General features: G+C 57.0%; 2 long non-coding RNA genes across 4 annotated transcripts in view; one reads left to right on the plus strand and one right to left on the minus strand.

Annotated features, from left to right (window-relative positions):
* Positions 1 to 221: 221 nt before the first annotated feature.
* Positions 222 to 3,457, minus strand: LOC102026582. Its single transcript, XR_262312.2, has 3 exons — positions 3,034 to 3,457; positions 1,545 to 1,771; positions 222 to 1,023 (listed from the first exon to the last, which is right to left on the minus strand). It is a non-coding gene; the product is annotated as an uncharacterized LOC102026582 (long non-coding RNA).
* A 6,931-nt stretch (positions 3,458 to 10,388) lies between these two features.
* LOC102026810 overlaps positions 10,389 to 15,693 on the plus strand; it is an 11,017-nt gene continuing 5,712 nt past the window's right edge. For all 3 annotated transcript variants that reach the window (XR_262313.2, XR_001235547.1, XR_001235546.1), the window contains exons 1-3: positions 10,389 to 10,661; positions 13,439 to 14,425; positions 14,838 to 14,913. This is a non-coding gene — a long non-coding RNA (uncharacterized LOC102026810). The remainder of the gene's footprint in view (positions 10,662 to 13,438; positions 14,426 to 14,837; positions 14,914 to 15,693) is intronic.

The following is a 15,693-nucleotide window of genomic DNA, read 5'->3' on the forward strand; positions in this document are numbered from 1 at the left end:
CACCCTTTCTTTTCCACTTTGCTCTCTGGAAGACAGATGGAAAGGCTGGTGCAGTGGCCTCCATCTTGGGTCATGAGAAAGAGGGCTGTTCCCTAAGAATGGCAGAACAGGGTGCAGGAAGGAGCCTGAGACGCTGAGGGCTTCACAGAGTTGCTACTTGCTCCCCTCCCCCACCCACATCTGCACTTCATTCACACAAGAGAAAAACAAACCTCTTTTTTGTTTATTGTTCATTTTTTCAAATTAGATTTATTACATTTTATTGTGACTACATTTGTATACCTCAAGCATTCCAATCTGATAGAAATGTCAGTGAGCGTAGAGACTGGATCTTTGTGTTTTAAGATACAGTCCACAGGACTTTATTTACTATGGGAAGAATTTTAGTTGGAGTAATCAGAAGAGCCCTGGGCCAGAAAGGGAAAGCCACTTTCCTGAGGCCACCCAGCAGGGAGGGGCTGAGCTGGAGTTTGACTCCAGGGACCCAGACCCTAACCCCTAAACCTCATTTTTCACAGTCCGCTTGAGGCGCTGCTGGGCCTGCCCCAGGCTCATCCGGGACTCGGGACTCGGGGCAGGGACATGTCCACCCACTCTGCCCTGCAGCCCAGAGCATGCTGGGAACTCCGGAGAAGAGCCGCTGCAGCTCCGTGGGGGCGGAACCCCAGCTGACTGCACCTGGGGAAGACCCCCCTCTCCAGGCCTTCGTTTCCCCAGGGAGCAGCAGCCCCAGGTCCCTGGTGCTGTGGGTATCCTAAACTGCTGTGCTTCAGCCGTCTGACCTCCGGGAGGACACAGGGCTGTCCACACAGAGCGGAGGCTTCTGCGTCGCTGCTGTGTCGTCAGTGACGGGGAGGCAGCTCACTGGGTGTAACTTCTGCGTCAGTTCTGGGTTCCAGTCCAGAACCCACAGAGGCCACCATGTGGGCCTGAGGCCGCTGCTGTTCTTGAGTCTTCTCCAGTCACTGTCCCGCCGTCGGTGCTGGGGACTCATGGTGCCAGGGTGGACGAGGGCCGTCCCTTCTGCAGTTGGAAAGACACACAGATGCACTACCCACTCCTCTGTCTCCTGCCCCAGCTGTCCCCCTGTGTCTTGGGTCTCAGCCCTCGGAGCCGTGCCCTGCAATGAGTTCAGCCCAGGGTGAGATGATATCCACAGCGACTTTGCTTTCCTGTGCACCGTCCCCCGCCCTCGTCTGCTCCCAGCACCCAGCAGGCCTGGCCCCAGCACCAAGCACAAGGCCCAGCACATAGTAGGTGCTCAGAAAACACTTGCTCCATGAATCCATGCAGTTGATTTCAGATGTCCCTCATCAAGTTAATTTTAAAGGTGTCCCTGCTCCCATGGCTGTTTGGCTTGAAAGTTTTCTGTGGCCCATGTGACATGCAAGCTGGACTCATTCTGAAAGACCTGTGTGTAGGCAATGGTCTTGATGAAAGGACTGACAGAGAGTCGTATGGTGCAGATTGACCCCTTGGGCAAGTGGAACCCTTCTGTGCCTCAGTTTCCACATCTGTGAAATGGGCCTCACAACAGAAATTACCTCCTAGCAGGCTGTCGACCTTGGCCCATGGACATTTGGGGCCAGATCCTCTTCACCAGTGGGGCGTCCTGTGCGTTGTGGGCTGTGGTGCTGCATCGCTGGCCTCCACCCACCGGAAACCAGAGCATCTCCCAGTCGTGACAACGTAGAGTGTCCCCAGAGAGAGCCAGCGTCTCCCAGGAGACGAAACTGTCCCCAGCTGAGAAGCATGGCCTCATGGGGTGGCCCTGGATGTGGAAGGAGGTGCTTTGCAACATATTACCGGGCACAGGCCACATGGGGGCTGCCCCAGGATGACGCATCTGTCTGGGTCAGGAGTGCAGCTCTCTGGGCTCAGCTGCTTCAGTGGCCTAATGGGGTGGAGCAGCCCTGGGGGTCCCCGGAGCTCACACGGTGCTCAGGATACCATGGGAGCTTAACAAACGGGATTCTGAGGAGGACGGGACGATGGCCCCAGGGGATAGCAGCAGGTTGCCTTGGGGGCCTGGACCTTGCCCTGCACCCACGGGCACCCACAAGCACAGATGCCCCTGTCCAGGAGGGCGCTGGCTCTGTCCCCTAGCCCTGTGCGGCCATGTAATAATTAAGCCGGGGACGGGAGGACAAGGCTGAAAGGCCAGCAGTGCGGAGGCCTGGCCTTGCTTGGCTTTGGTGACGTGATGGCCCTGGGATCACGGCCTTCTCCAGCCCATAAACAAGGGGTTGGGCCCTGAGACAGGCAAGGCCAGGCCAAGGTCTGCGCTGGTGGCCTCCTGGTGGAGTCCTGCAGGCTGGGTGCGCCCTGCTGGAGGGGGCTGCTGTGAAATGAGAGCGGCGTCCCGGGGCAGCGCCTGCCTACACCGCGCTTGTGGGGTCTGGGCCTCTGCTTCCCTCTCCCGCCCGCTCTGGGGCCCGCCCTGCTGTACTGAGCACGGGCTTCACGCAGGGCTCATGGAGCACTTTACGCAGCAGACCCCCCAGCGCGAGAGGTGCTCCGTCCCCTCCCCAGTGAGCCCGGCCCTGTCCCCAGGCCACTGACAGCCCGGGGGGGTCGGAAGCTCCCAGAGTGGGGTCCTCGCCGGGCTCTCAACTCCCAGACCAGCTCTTCTGTCGTCTCTCTCTCTCTGTCTCTCTCTGTTTCCCTCTGTCTCTGTGTCTCTGTGTCTCTGTCTCTTTCTCTCTCTGTCTCTGTCTCTATCTCCCTCTCTGTCTCTCTGTCTCTCTATCTCTCTTTGCTTTGCCTCTGTCTCTGTCTCTCTCCCCCTACATTGATCTCTGTCTCCTCTGTCTCTCTGTCTCTGTCTCTTTCTCCCCCTGCATCGGTCTCTGTCTCTGTCTGTCTCTACTTCTAACTCATTTCCCCTCCTCCCTCCTCCCTCTCCGGGTCTGTCTCTGCCATCTTCCCATTTGTTTTCTCTGCCTCTCTTTCTGGCCCCCCTTTCTGCCTCCCCCCTCGGTCCCTGCATTTCCTTTGCTCCCCCTGCCCCCCATCTCCCTCGGACGGCCCCACCTCTGTCTCTGCAGTCAGCGCTTGTCCCCACGCCAGCACATTATGTCCCTGGTCAGACCCTGACGTCAGGCGGGGCCTGGCAGGCGGCCACGGGACGCTGCCGGGCAGGCAGGCGGAGGGAGCGCATTTCCCGGTCCCCGAGGCAGTGTGGCCACCTGCCCGGTCGGCGCAGTGCGGGCTGCAGTCCTCCTGCCCTGGCCTTTGCTGGCCTCCTGGGAACTGGGGCTGCAGGCCACCTGCCTTTGGCCTTCTCTCCCATGAACTCACAGCTATGAGAGAAAAAACCCCTGTCCCTGTTTGTCCCCAGGAGTGTGTGGGACAGCAAGGAGCCTGCCTGTGTGGCCCTGGCCAAGTCTGCCTCTCTGTAAAAGGAGGCCTCCAGGCACCTGCCTCTCAGGTGTGCCAGGCGCGCCAACCCAGCATCCGAGGCGGCGCCACCGGAGAAGGGGTGTGGGGAAGAACTGGGAACTCGGGGGGTGTCACCGTGACGGGAACGTGGCTGGGGATTAGTGGGTCGGGATGTGTGTGCCTCCGGGGATGCCAGGCAGAAGGAAGGCCCCACCCCAAACCCACACAGGGCCCTGCTGAGAAACCCTCCCTAAGTGCCCAGTCTCAGGGCCATCCGAGCTTCAATAAGTGGTTTTTTAAAAATGTAATATTTCTTGTTCGGTTTGTTTGGGTTTTTACCCCCTGAATTTCACAGCAAGGCAGTTTCCTTGAAGGACATCTCCCTGAACTTCCTGATTTAAAAATAGGGTCAGACAGATCTGGGTCAAACCCAGCCATGGGACCTTGGGCCATGGCTTTATTCCCTGGCCTCGGTTTCCTCATCTGTCAAGTGGGCTAGTAAACAGGGGCACAGCTGTGGGGAGAGAGCAGAGCCTCATCTGTAAAGCACAGGACGGGGGCCTCACTGTGGAAAAAGGTCTCTGTGCAGGGGGCTTCGCTTCTTGTTTGTTTTGTTCTCACTTGAAGATATTCAGAAAAGGACAAAGAAGAAAACAAGAAAAGTCACCCAGAGAGAACACTGCTGTTCTCGGAAACCCGCTCGCTAACACATTCGTACCGAGCCCCTACTGTCGCCTGCTTGTTCACGGGAAAACCCTGACTTGCAGTTGTCTGACGATGCCTCCCCTTACGATTACACAGCGCACTGTACTGACCACTATACGATCATGGCTCGCTTATTGTTACACACGGGACAGACGCGCACATCTGGAAGGCCCGGGGGTCCTGCGAGGAGCGAGGCTCCCTCCGCACTCCTCACTTCCCTCCTCGCCGGCCGAGGCCTGTCTCCGTGCGCCTCCTGAATCACCTTCGGACACGCGACCCCCACACCCTGTGCTGTCCTGCCCTCTTCCTCATTGTCGTTCAGTCACTTGATTGTACGGAAGGACCTCGTGAAGACTTCCACCCCACTGTCAGGGGAAGGAGAAGGCAAGAAGCAGGATCAGCCCGCGTCCCTCCCAGCGAGCGATTCGGAGTGTGGCTTCCGGGCCGTCCGTCGCTCTGCACATCCCGCGGCCCCGGGAGTCCCTCCCTGGTCCCCACCGAGGCTTGGGATGGTGTTTGCGTCCTGGTGCAATCTTCGTCTGCCTTCCTCGGCCTACAGAGAGTTCCAGGGGGCAGAGACAGCCACATGCAACTCCCCCTCCCAGCAGCCTGCACGCACATAGCAGGTCCGCACTGACTGTTCCCTGAATGAAGGAATGAGTGAACGAGTGGGTTTTCACAGCTGTCCAATGCACTATAGTGTCCTGTGGGCTGGTTTTTCCTTCAGCCTATCGGGCGCGTCCTCCCACATCTCTGTGCAGGCAGTGGCCCGGCTTCTTTCTCACGTCTGCACCGAGGCGCCACAGTAAACATCTTTCTGACACTGACCAGAAGCTGTTTCTGCCCCCAACCGGGAAGCTCCTTTTCAGATGCAGATCTGTTAATAAATTCCATGTGATTCCCCACCCCGAGCCCTCTGGCCGGTTACTGTTAGCCCCGAGCCTTTACTGGTTACATGGGCACATTGTTTTCTAAGACAAGTCAAGATTTACTGTCTTTGACATCATGTTTTTCCAGAGAAGCTTAAGACTGAAGAACTCAGCCCTCCCCACTTGCTTCTACCAGTTAAAGGTCTGTAGATTCGCTGCCTGCCGTTGGGAAGCTCTGTGTAACCCTTATCTCCCTGGCTGTGTCACTACTGACATCCCTGAGTCCTTCCTACCTCAGGGCCTTTGCACTGGCTGCTCCCGCTGCCTGGAATAGCTGGCCTCGGAGATTTGCTACCTTGCTTCCTCACCGACTTTAGGGCCCTGTTCAAACACCACCTCTCAACCATTTTTCCTAATGAACATCTCTAAGTCACCCACCCTGTTTTCATTTCTTTGTAAGACATTGTATGTGATGTCATATTAGCATTTTAGGGGCTGTCCATCTCACTGTGAAGGCAGGAATCTGTCTTCTTTGCCATAGTGGCCCAGGATCTCAGACAGGTCTGGGAGCTACACAGGAGTCCGGAGTACTTTGGTGGAATCACTGTATGTTAACTCCAATGACCAGCGCCTCCTTCACGGCCCAGGGCCTGATGTCATCATGGGGTCACCAAAACTTATCCACGGAGCACCCACTGGATGGCCTGACCTGCTGGGTACTTAGGCAGGCGCGTCCCTCCCCCGGTAATGGAGACACAGCCGCCTCAGGTGACCACTCTGTGTTGGCTCGCTGATCCTGGAGGGGGCAGCAAGGAGGCGCCGGGGCGCCTGCGGACGTGGTCTGACTTGGCTCTTCCCGAGCTGGGCAAACCACAAAGGTGACACGTAAGGCGTGTGCCCGTTGGCATCTTCGCTTCTCCTCGCTGTGCTCGTGTCCTGTCGGAGGAGATGGGGCAGAGCGAAGCTCTTCTGCTTCCTTTGAGGCCCCGTGTGGGCTCTGCCGGGCTGGCCTTGCCCTCCATTCCAGCTCCCTGGCACCTCACCCCCAGCCCACGGGACTCTCCTGCCACTCTGGCCACGCACCTCCAGGGAAGGCCCCAGAAACACGCTTGCCCAGCCTCCCTGTGGCCTGGGCTTGGCCCACCCAATGTCCCTGCTCCAGGCGTCTGAATGGAAGAGCACAACGGGACAGCACAAGGGGTGTGGAGAGGACACCGGTTTGGAATCCAGGTATAGGAGGACCCAGGTATGGGCCCCAAGTGGGGAACTTGTCCCAGAGGATGCCACGGAGGGGTCACTTGCTTGAAAGTGGACCCATCGGGGTTGCTCTCCCCAGGATTAGGATTATGGAATTGTGGAAGTGGCCATCCAGGGCTAGGAGAGTGGGTTTGCAAAACCAGGGACTTGGGTTCTTTTCTTCTTATTGTTCCACTTTGGCCCAGGATGGCTACTCAAATTCTGACCATCATATCTGCATTCCAGGCAGCAGGAAGGAGGATGGGAAAAAGGTGTCTCTCCCTAAGGACACTTGGAAGTTCCTTATATCCCATTGGGCACAATTGAAGTCAATGGACTCATCTAGCTGCAAGAAAGGCTGGAAAGTGCAGTTCCTCCCTGCCCCAGGTGTGCACATGCCCCACAAGAGCTTAGAATTTCATATATATATATATATATATATATATATATATATATATATATATATATGGAGAGAGAGAGAGAGATCTCAGAATTAACACAATAAGCAACAATTAAAAATAATTTCCAGGAAGATTTTACAGTAACCTGAAAATTATGATTTTGTACAGTTTGAGAACAAAAGGATTTCAAATTGTATACATGGCAGAACTATAACTTTTGGTAAAATTTCAAAGCAGAAAAAGCCACTCAGGACAAAACTGCTGGAAAGTTAGCTTTTGTGAGTGAGCCAATGATCACTTTTCTTTCTATTCTTTATTTAAAACTTTCAATAATTGAGCAAACCTAACTTCCCCAAAGAAGGACCCTGTGCGGATGTCACAGTTCTCTTGAGCTGCAGTTCAGTCCTTCAGTGTCAGGGGGAGAAGAAATGAAATCATCTCTCATCATAGGCAACATGATTGTGAATGGAGGAAAATCTGAGGAAGTGACAAAAAATGACTCGGGAAAGTGGAACTTTGGACTTATCCCAGGCCCAAGTCACAGCTTTGTAAACCACAAAACTCTCCCTCTTGGTATCTGCACAATGGCAGCACCCACCTCTTTGTGATGAGGACTCGGGGGAGTTGGTTACCTTAAGGGGCATCCACACATCCACCCACCCATCCATCCACCCACCCATCCACCCACCCATCCACCCATCCATCTACCCACCCACCGACCCATGCATCCACCCACCCACCCATACATCCATTCACCCTCCCATCCATCCACCCATCCACCCATGCATCCACCCATCCATCCATTCATCCATTTATTCAACCCATTTACTTAACAAAGACTATGTGTCCAGCTGGGCTTTAGGCTCTGAAGTTGCAGATGTAGTGAAGAAACAGACATTCATCTCACAGAACTGACATGTTAAGGCAGAGGAACGGACTAGAAAGGCATGGGTAGACACTCCTGGAGATACAAATAGCTTGTAGGATGGCATGGGATGAGGCTCCTCTTCCAGGTGATGTCCTTTGTTCTCCCTCCCCACCAGCTCAATCCCCTCTCCAGAGCAGGTGCCAGAATGCTCACCTAGTTAGCCCTGTCTTGCATGACAGCTGAGTGCTCCAGGTGCCTGAGGCCAAGTCCTTTGTGTCTCCGCATCCTCAGAGCCCCAGATCTGGCCTGTGAGAGGCACGGCTGACATGTACCAATGAGCCAAATGATCACTGACTGTGCACTTCTTGCCTTGGTTCATGTTGACTTCTTTCCCTCCCACTAGCACAGCTGAGAAGGACCTTGTCTCTTTGTCTTTGCTCCCCAGGTCTGGTACTGCCAGGCATATGGGAGGCACCATGAAACATACATGAAATTGATAAACAGGCCTTTCTTCCAACCCATCTTATCTGTCTTTCCCACTGGACTGGGAGTCTCAGGTCCAGAACAAAGTCTTACTTGCTTCTACATCCTTTGAGGCCAGCACAGTGCTTGGTATCAAGGAAGCTTGTCAGTGTGTATTGGATGGATGGGAGGATGGATAGATGGATGGATGGATGGATGGATGGATGGATGGATGGATAGATGGATGGATGGATGGATGGATGGATGGATGGATGGATGGGTGGTTGGGAGTATGGATGGATAGGAGTATGGAAAGATGGATGGATGAATGTGAGGATGGCTGGATGGGAGGATGATGGGAGGATGGATGGATGGATGGATGGGTGAATGAATGGATGGGAGAATGGATGGGTGAATGGATGGATGGGAGGATGGATGGATGGTTGTGTGGATGGGAGGATAGATGGGAGGCTGAGTGAAGGATGCATGGATGCTGGATGGATGGGTGATGGGAGGATGGATGGATAAAAAGGTCTATATTGATAGACCAATGGAGGAACGATGGAAGGTTCAGTAGAGTGCGTGAATAAGACAGACAGAAGAAAGCATGGGTGGTTGGATAGAAAAAATCAGTCTAGGATGTGAATGTGAGAAACACTGCTTTTTATTACATGCGTGTGCGCGCGCGCGCGCGCGCGCACACACACACACACACACACACACACACACACCCAGTCATCATTTTAGAGAGTTAAAATCATTTCTGAACAACAAAAAAAGGCCAGAGAATAACTCAGCCAGAGTTTTTCTGGGTGAGCTACTTGGGAGAAAAAAATACGAGAAGGAAGGGCCCCAGAGCCGCTGATCCTCTCAAGTGGACGCTGCCCAGTAGAGGGACGATGGGGCACAGCATCGTAGCTGAGCACAGTGGGGCTGCAAGGGGAGCGCGCACTGGGGCTCCCAGCAGCAGGGAAGATGACGAGGTCGCTCCTAGGCTCCTGGGGGAGGCGGGGCTTGGTGGAGAGGCGGCTCTGGGCCCCCCCCCCCCCGTCCTAGGGACTTCCTCCCTCCCTCGCAGTGGACGGTGAAGGCTGCGCTCAGGTGAAGGCCTCCCCGACACCCTCCCAAGCCAGCTGGTCTCCTTGGAGGCAGTGAGAACCAGTCAGGACTCCAACTGCCCCTCCTGCAGCACATAACCTCCCACCCAGGAGCAAGACGGACCGCAAGCCTTGGGGACGGCCCCTCCACCAAGGTCTCTCAGTGACATTGAGGTTGTTTGTGCCAATGTGCTCCCTTTTCCCGGGAGCACAGTGCACAGAAAACAGCCCAGCTGATGCGACTTATGGCAGAGATGGCCCCAGGGTCCGCAGCTGAAGACGGGGTCAGAGCCAGGTGCGGGCCCCACAAGGACGTGGTTTAACTGCAGGCGACAAGGAGCCTGTGAGCCACGCTCAGATGGGTTAAATGTAGCTCAAAGCCTCCCGAGGCGAGTGATTAATTTATCTGAAGAAGCAGGGTAAATGCCACAGACACAGACCTGGGACCAGAGGGGACACAAGTCCTAACTCAAACACTCACACACTGCAATGCAATCAGTGGCAAGAGACATCAGGGAGGGCTTTTCCGAGGAGGGGACCTGGCAGCAGCCAGCCTGATCCTCCATTCAGTCAGTGTTTACTGAGCACCTACTTTGCGCCAGGCTCTGAGCTGGGTGTGAGGTTGCCGGGTGACCAAGGCAGGAAGCCCTGCCTTTCAGGAGCTGAGGGTCCCCTGGGGGACACAAGACCTCCAGTGAACCCCAGCTTGGAGGGGTGAGTGTGGCAGGGGACAGCAGGTGCCGGGTGGGGCGGGATGGTGCATACAGGGGCGGGAGGGGCTGAGGCAGGCTCGGAGGAGGTGCCCCGGCCTTGGAGAAGATCAGGACCCACCGGCAGGGGACACGAGGTCACAGGCAAGTCCTTGAGGCAGCTTTGGAGTGCAGGGGTGCCTGCGGGTCTCTGTCTGTGTCTCTTTGTCCGTCTTTGGGCCCTTGCCCCTTCTCCTCTGTCTCCTCTGTCCGTGTCTCCATGCGTGTCTCTGTCAGGACCTGACTGCCCCGTGAGTCCCCTGTATATCCCTCGCAGCCCCTGGCTTTCTCCCTGCCTGATTCATCCCCGTCCTGCTCTTCTGTGTGAGAGGTCAGCAGGAGACAAGGGTGCTAGGGAAAAAAGCCTGGCGGGTGGGCAGGAAGCAAGGTCAGGGACACAGGGGCAGCTGAGCACAGGGACAGGCGGTGACTGAATGTTCTGTTTTGGAAAGACAGCTTGGTCAGGGCCGAAGGTGGCTGACCACGAAACCTGATAACCTGGCCAGACTCCGCCCCAGCAGGGCCTCTGGCCTGCAGCCTGTGGCTGGCGGGCCGCGCACATTTTCCCAGGGGAGGCGGAGGGGGTGGTGAGGGGCCTGGGGCCAACAGGAAGAGATGCACACCGGCAAGCTCTCGGGAGAGGCCTCAGTGGGCTTAAACAAAAAGGCCTTGCTGATCTCCATGTGCTTTTCAAGGATTCCACAGGGTGTAAGCACGCACTGTGTGCCAGGCCCTGTGCTGGGTAGGCCCCTGCTGCCCTCCTGAGTTGGGCACGGTGGCTTAAGATGGTGGCTGTGCTCCAGCCAGAATGCCTGAGCCTTGTGACCTTGCACAAGGTCTTTAGCCTCTTCTTCTGTGTGAAATGGAAAGTGAGCAGCGCCTCATCCCTTTGGGTAAGGTTAGAATTGGTTAAGATGTGTAAAGTGCTAGAATGAGGGGGCTGGGGATTTAGCTCAGCGGCACAGCACCTGCCTAGCAAGCACAAGGTCATGAGTTCGATTCCCGGTACCAGGGCCAGGGGGGAAAGTGCTAGAATGAGGCTTGGTGTACAGTAAGTGCTCAGCAAAGTGCAAATTTTTGCTACTTCTGCCGTGGGATGGAAGCGATGAGGTCGAGCAGGAGCAGGAGTGGGGTTCAGACACTCGCCGCACCTCCTCCAAGCTCTGTGACCTTGGCCAGGCCTTGACACCCCTCTGGGGCCTAGTGAAGGTGACCTTGGGGCTCACTGGGCTCTTCCTGTCCCCAGAGGAGCCAGGGAGACAGGGCGCACCCTTGTGCTCAGCCCAGCGGAGGCAGCCACCTCAGCCCCTCTCTCCACGGTGGAAACTGAGACCCAGCAAGGGGAAGACGGTGCCAGGGCACAGGGCCTCCTGCTCCTGGTCTGGGCCGCTCCGAACCTGAACCGCTGTGACAGCCCCACCTCCTCCTGTCAGAGCCACCACGGCCTCCATGTTCAGACGTGTGCTTCTGCCTCAGGGTCCCTGGGCCTGCCCGACCCAGGGCTCACCTCGGAAGTGAACCCATAAGCCCGCAGAGCTGGGTCCACCCAGCGGTGCCGTCCCTGTTACATCTCCCTGTTCTGTCCCACCTGAGAAAATGCCATGTGGCCATCAAGCCCCTGGCAACTCCCCCGCCACCAACCCAAGAAGCAGGTGATGAGTCCAGTAAAATTGCAGAAGGGACACACAGGTCTGGTGCCTACAGCCCAGAGTTCCCAGGCCTGGCTATGTGACTTTGGACATGGGATTGCCCTCTCTGGCCCTTGGTTTTGTCATCTGTAGAATGGGTATGATTGTAGTACTCCCTCCCCTCCATTGATGTGCATGGCAGGGGCTCAGGTAATGGAGCTGCTCCAGCTGAACTCGGCAGCTCCCACCTGGCTGAGCTTGAGGCCCTGGGGTGGCTCCTCGGGAGACAGTGTGCTGCCACCTGCTAGCTGCGTGACCTTGGACAAGAGATTTAACCTCCCTAGGCCTTAGCTCCTCCTTCAGTGGAACAGACGTGATAGCTGCACCTCTGGCTTGGGATGCTCACCTGAGGTAACTTGTGTGAGGGGCCAGGGACCCACCAGGCACCCAGCGGGGCCACAGGGTCTCTTCAGGGACCTGGGGAGAAGGGATCCCTGTACACTGTACAGGAACCAGAGAACATGGAGGGAAAGGCGTGGAGAGGGCTGACCCAAACCTGCAGGGGATCTAGGAGCAGGGCCGGCCCCACAGAGGGGAGGCCCAGTGTTTCTGTGAGGTGGCACCTCCGCCTCCTGCCCAGCGCAGAGCCTTGGAGTCGCCTGGACCCCTGGTCCAGAAGCCGAGACCTGTCAGCTGCCCCCGTTTAGGACGGGTCCCGGCTGAGACCACAGAGTTCTGAGCACGTCCTACCTCTACTGGGGATTGAACCCAGGGCTTTTGCACTGAGCTAAAATACTGTGGTGAGACAGTGTCTCAGTAAAACACTAAGTTGCCCAGGCTGGACTCGAACTTGTGATCCTCTGGCCTCAGCCTTGCAGAGTGCAGGGATTGCAGGCGTGAGCCTCCACACGCAGTTTCCTTAGTCCTTTCTGCCATCTAAAACAGGATGTTTAATTTCCTTGTCACTACTTATCCCTCCTGCGCTCCCCCGGGGCTTCAGGGTCAGCCGCACGAGGGCAGGATCGCTGTTTGACTCACACACAGGGCAGGGCAGGCATCGCCGTCCCCACGGCAGACTAGCAGGCCGGCGTGGGAGCCGGGGACGGAGGCTTCTGCGGGCCGTGGACGGCACGAGAGGGGATCAGGGTGAGGGTGTTTGTGGGCGGGGCAGCTGGGAGCACAGGGGTGACACAGACAGCCGAGGATACCTGGTGTCCTGGTTTCCGGCCTGGGCACCTGTGAGGCTGGGACTGCCCAGGGGTTCAGGGGCCCTCGAGGGCAGCTCAGTACAGCACAGCTTGGGGGAGCGGCCTCCGGACACTGCTGCGGGGAGCATTGTCACCTACGCTCCCACTGACTTAGGGGACTCTGAGGGCGCACCACTCCCCGAGCCTCAGTTTCCCCAGGTAGGACGATGACACCTCCGAAGACTGGTCAGCTCGTGCCATTGAAGCGCCCGGCATCCAGTGGGCGCCCGGTCAGGCTGGCTGCCCCCAGGGCACTGTGTCTTGTTATTTTTAACTGTGGCCCCCTGGCTCGCAGTTCAGATCTGAAGGCCTCGGTGGGAAGACCACAGCACAAGCGAGGGCCGGCTCCCTCGGCACCCAGATCAAGGCGTGGAAACTCCAGGGAGGCCGCCTTGGCCCGGGCCCCGCCCGGTGACCCTGTGTGCGAAACTATGTCATACCACCAGATACTGTTTGTAAACAACGCTGACCTTTCCTGAGCAGGGCCGGGTGGGGTTTTTTCTCCTGTGCTCGGCACCCACCGCCCCCTCTCCCCTGCAGCCATCCTCACCCCAGGAACTGCGGGGACCCCGGGCCAGCTTGGGGGCAGAGCCAGGCACCGGGCCCACTAGCCCCTGCCTGGCGGCATCAACACCTCGGAGCACCTCGAGACCAGCCGGCCCGGGGGTATTTTTAAACTCTGGCCTTGGCCAACCTCTGTCACATTCCAGCTGGGCTTGGATTTAGTGTGCATCCTGGAGAGGGCAGCGGGAGCTTTGGGATTCACTGAACAACAAATATTTAACCAAATTCCAGGTCCTGCCGACCTACTATGTGCTGGGCCCCTATGTAAGAGAGGACCCCAGGGCCCACCCTCCCAGCGCCTGTCCCCACGCTGCTCTCACCTGACCACACGTGATTGGCGCCGGCACGGAGCCTAAAACAGCAAGTCCAGCTCAGACATCGCCAGCGCCGGGGTCCTGTGAGCCAGGGAAGTGGCCAGGGCGAGACTCCAGGGATGAGTGGGGACTGGGGTGAGCGGGGAGTTCAAGCCCTGTCTGACGGGGGAGCGTCTGCAGCCCTGAGGGAATTGGCCCAGTGCCCAGAGGAGCCGTGCAGCTAGGCTTATGGGAGATTTTATGCAAAAAAAAGTCTTGATTTTTAAATGTTAGCAATGAAATTTTTACAACGTTAAAAACATTCTGGGAGCCAAAGGAAGCCGTTTGTGGACAGGACTCAGCCCGCAGAGTCAGGGCACTGACGTAACAGTCTGCCCTTGTTGCAGGCGCACGCACGGCAGGAGCCACCAAGCGCGGCCAAGCACCTACTGTGCGCCCCTCCTGCCGCTCCAGGCCACAGGAAGAGGCGGCAGCGGCAAGGGGCCGGGGCTGAGGCCGCCCGAGTGTCTCCCGTGCAGCGGTGTTTCGGGCTGGCTCCTCCTGGCTCGGTCTGCAGGCTAATTGCTATGTACAGCCTCCATTAAATAGTCAACAATTTGAACTTGGAATTTAAAAAATTATAATAAAAGCAGGGGGAACAACTGCTCCAAACTCATCACTTTGTAATTTACTGCAGTCTACACACTTGAGGTATTCACATCTGTTGTAGCCAGCGTCCTCTGCTGCGGAAATGGTGCATCGGCCCTGTACAGCTGCATTCACGGGAGGAACGTGGTGCCGGAGGCCGCTGAGGCAGGACTGTCTCCACCACAGTGCCTGGTGCCTGGGATAATCAGTCTCCCTCGCCAAGAGGGGTGAAACGTTTAGCGGAGAATTGGATGAAAGCAAACACACCGATAAACGGGTAACCTGCCAGACAGTGATCGCTACCATGTGGAAAATGAAAGGGCAGTGGTGAAGGGGCAGAGTGCGAAGATGGGCAGGTCCCGGAAGGCTTCTCAGGGGAGGGGAGGTGTGAGTGGAGACTCCAGGAAATGCGAGAGGGAGTCAGACAGACAGACGGCTGGCAGGAGGGCATGGAGTTTTTGCGGGCAGGCAGGAACTGGCCTCCTGGTTCAGGAGTAGGAAGGAGAGAAGCGGCAGGAGCACAGTGGGGTGGGTAGGGAAGAGGTTGGGAAGTGGAAAGGGGTCAGATCATACAAGGTCTTACAAGCCATGGTGAGGAGCAGGGTTTTTATTTTAGCAGGCGTGGGGGATCCTGGGGATTTTTGGGATGGGGTAAGAAGATGTTATATGTCCTTTAAACATTTCCTCAGACTGTGTGAGTACAGTGGAGCAACGATGGAAGGCAGAGCACCGGGGAGGGAAAGCCGACTGTCACCGTCTGGATAGGTGAGGACAGGGGCAGCCCAGGTGTCGGAGGCTGTGAAAGTGGCAGCAGTAATGTGGACCTGGGATGAGCAGCGACCCCTCCGTTTCCATGGTTGGCTCGGGGTCCCCCTTGGGTACCAAACTCCAAGGATGTGCGAGTCCCGCAGTAACATGATGTCCTGCTTGCAAAACCCTGCCCGTGTCCTCCTTGGACTGTAAACAGCTCCAGGTCTCTCGTGACACCTGCCCCCGCGTGAGCGCTGTACGAGTCGCTGTTGCACTGCTGCTCAGGGAATGGCCACAAGACAAACATCAGCGTGCGTTCAGCACAAACACAAATATTTAAGAACATTTCTGGTCTGGGGTTGGGTGAATCCACAGACACGGGGCCCTTGGGTCGCTGTCCAGACAACAGGATCCGTGATGGAAGACGGGTGTGGAGCGACAGAAAACACCACCCACGATATGCCCTGAGCACCCTGGGGTGGGGGCGCCGTGCCACTTCCTGTGGGAGGGGGACTCAGGGGCCGGACAGGGTTTTAGGAGGAAGTGAATATGGCTCCATTCTGAGGAGCGTGAGGGTCATGGTGACACCCGGCGGCGGTGCCCACTTGCTAGGCGGTGTGGCAGTCAGGGCAAGATGGGTCTGGAAGCCATGTCCCTCTTGTCACTGCAGCCCAGGGGCAGAGCTGTGGGGAGGCCTCTGCATCCACAGTGAAACACACAGATGGAACGGCGGGGCGGAGAAAAACATGGTGTTCTCCCTCACTCCCCCTCCCCTCCCCTCCCCTCCCCTCTCCC

This window comes from Chinchilla lanigera, unplaced genomic scaffold, assembly GCF_000276665.1.
Source record: "Chinchilla lanigera isolate Chin_1 unplaced genomic scaffold, ChiLan1.0 scaffold00044, whole genome shotgun sequence".
NCBI lineage: Eukaryota > Metazoa > Chordata > Mammalia > Rodentia > Chinchillidae > Chinchilla > Chinchilla lanigera.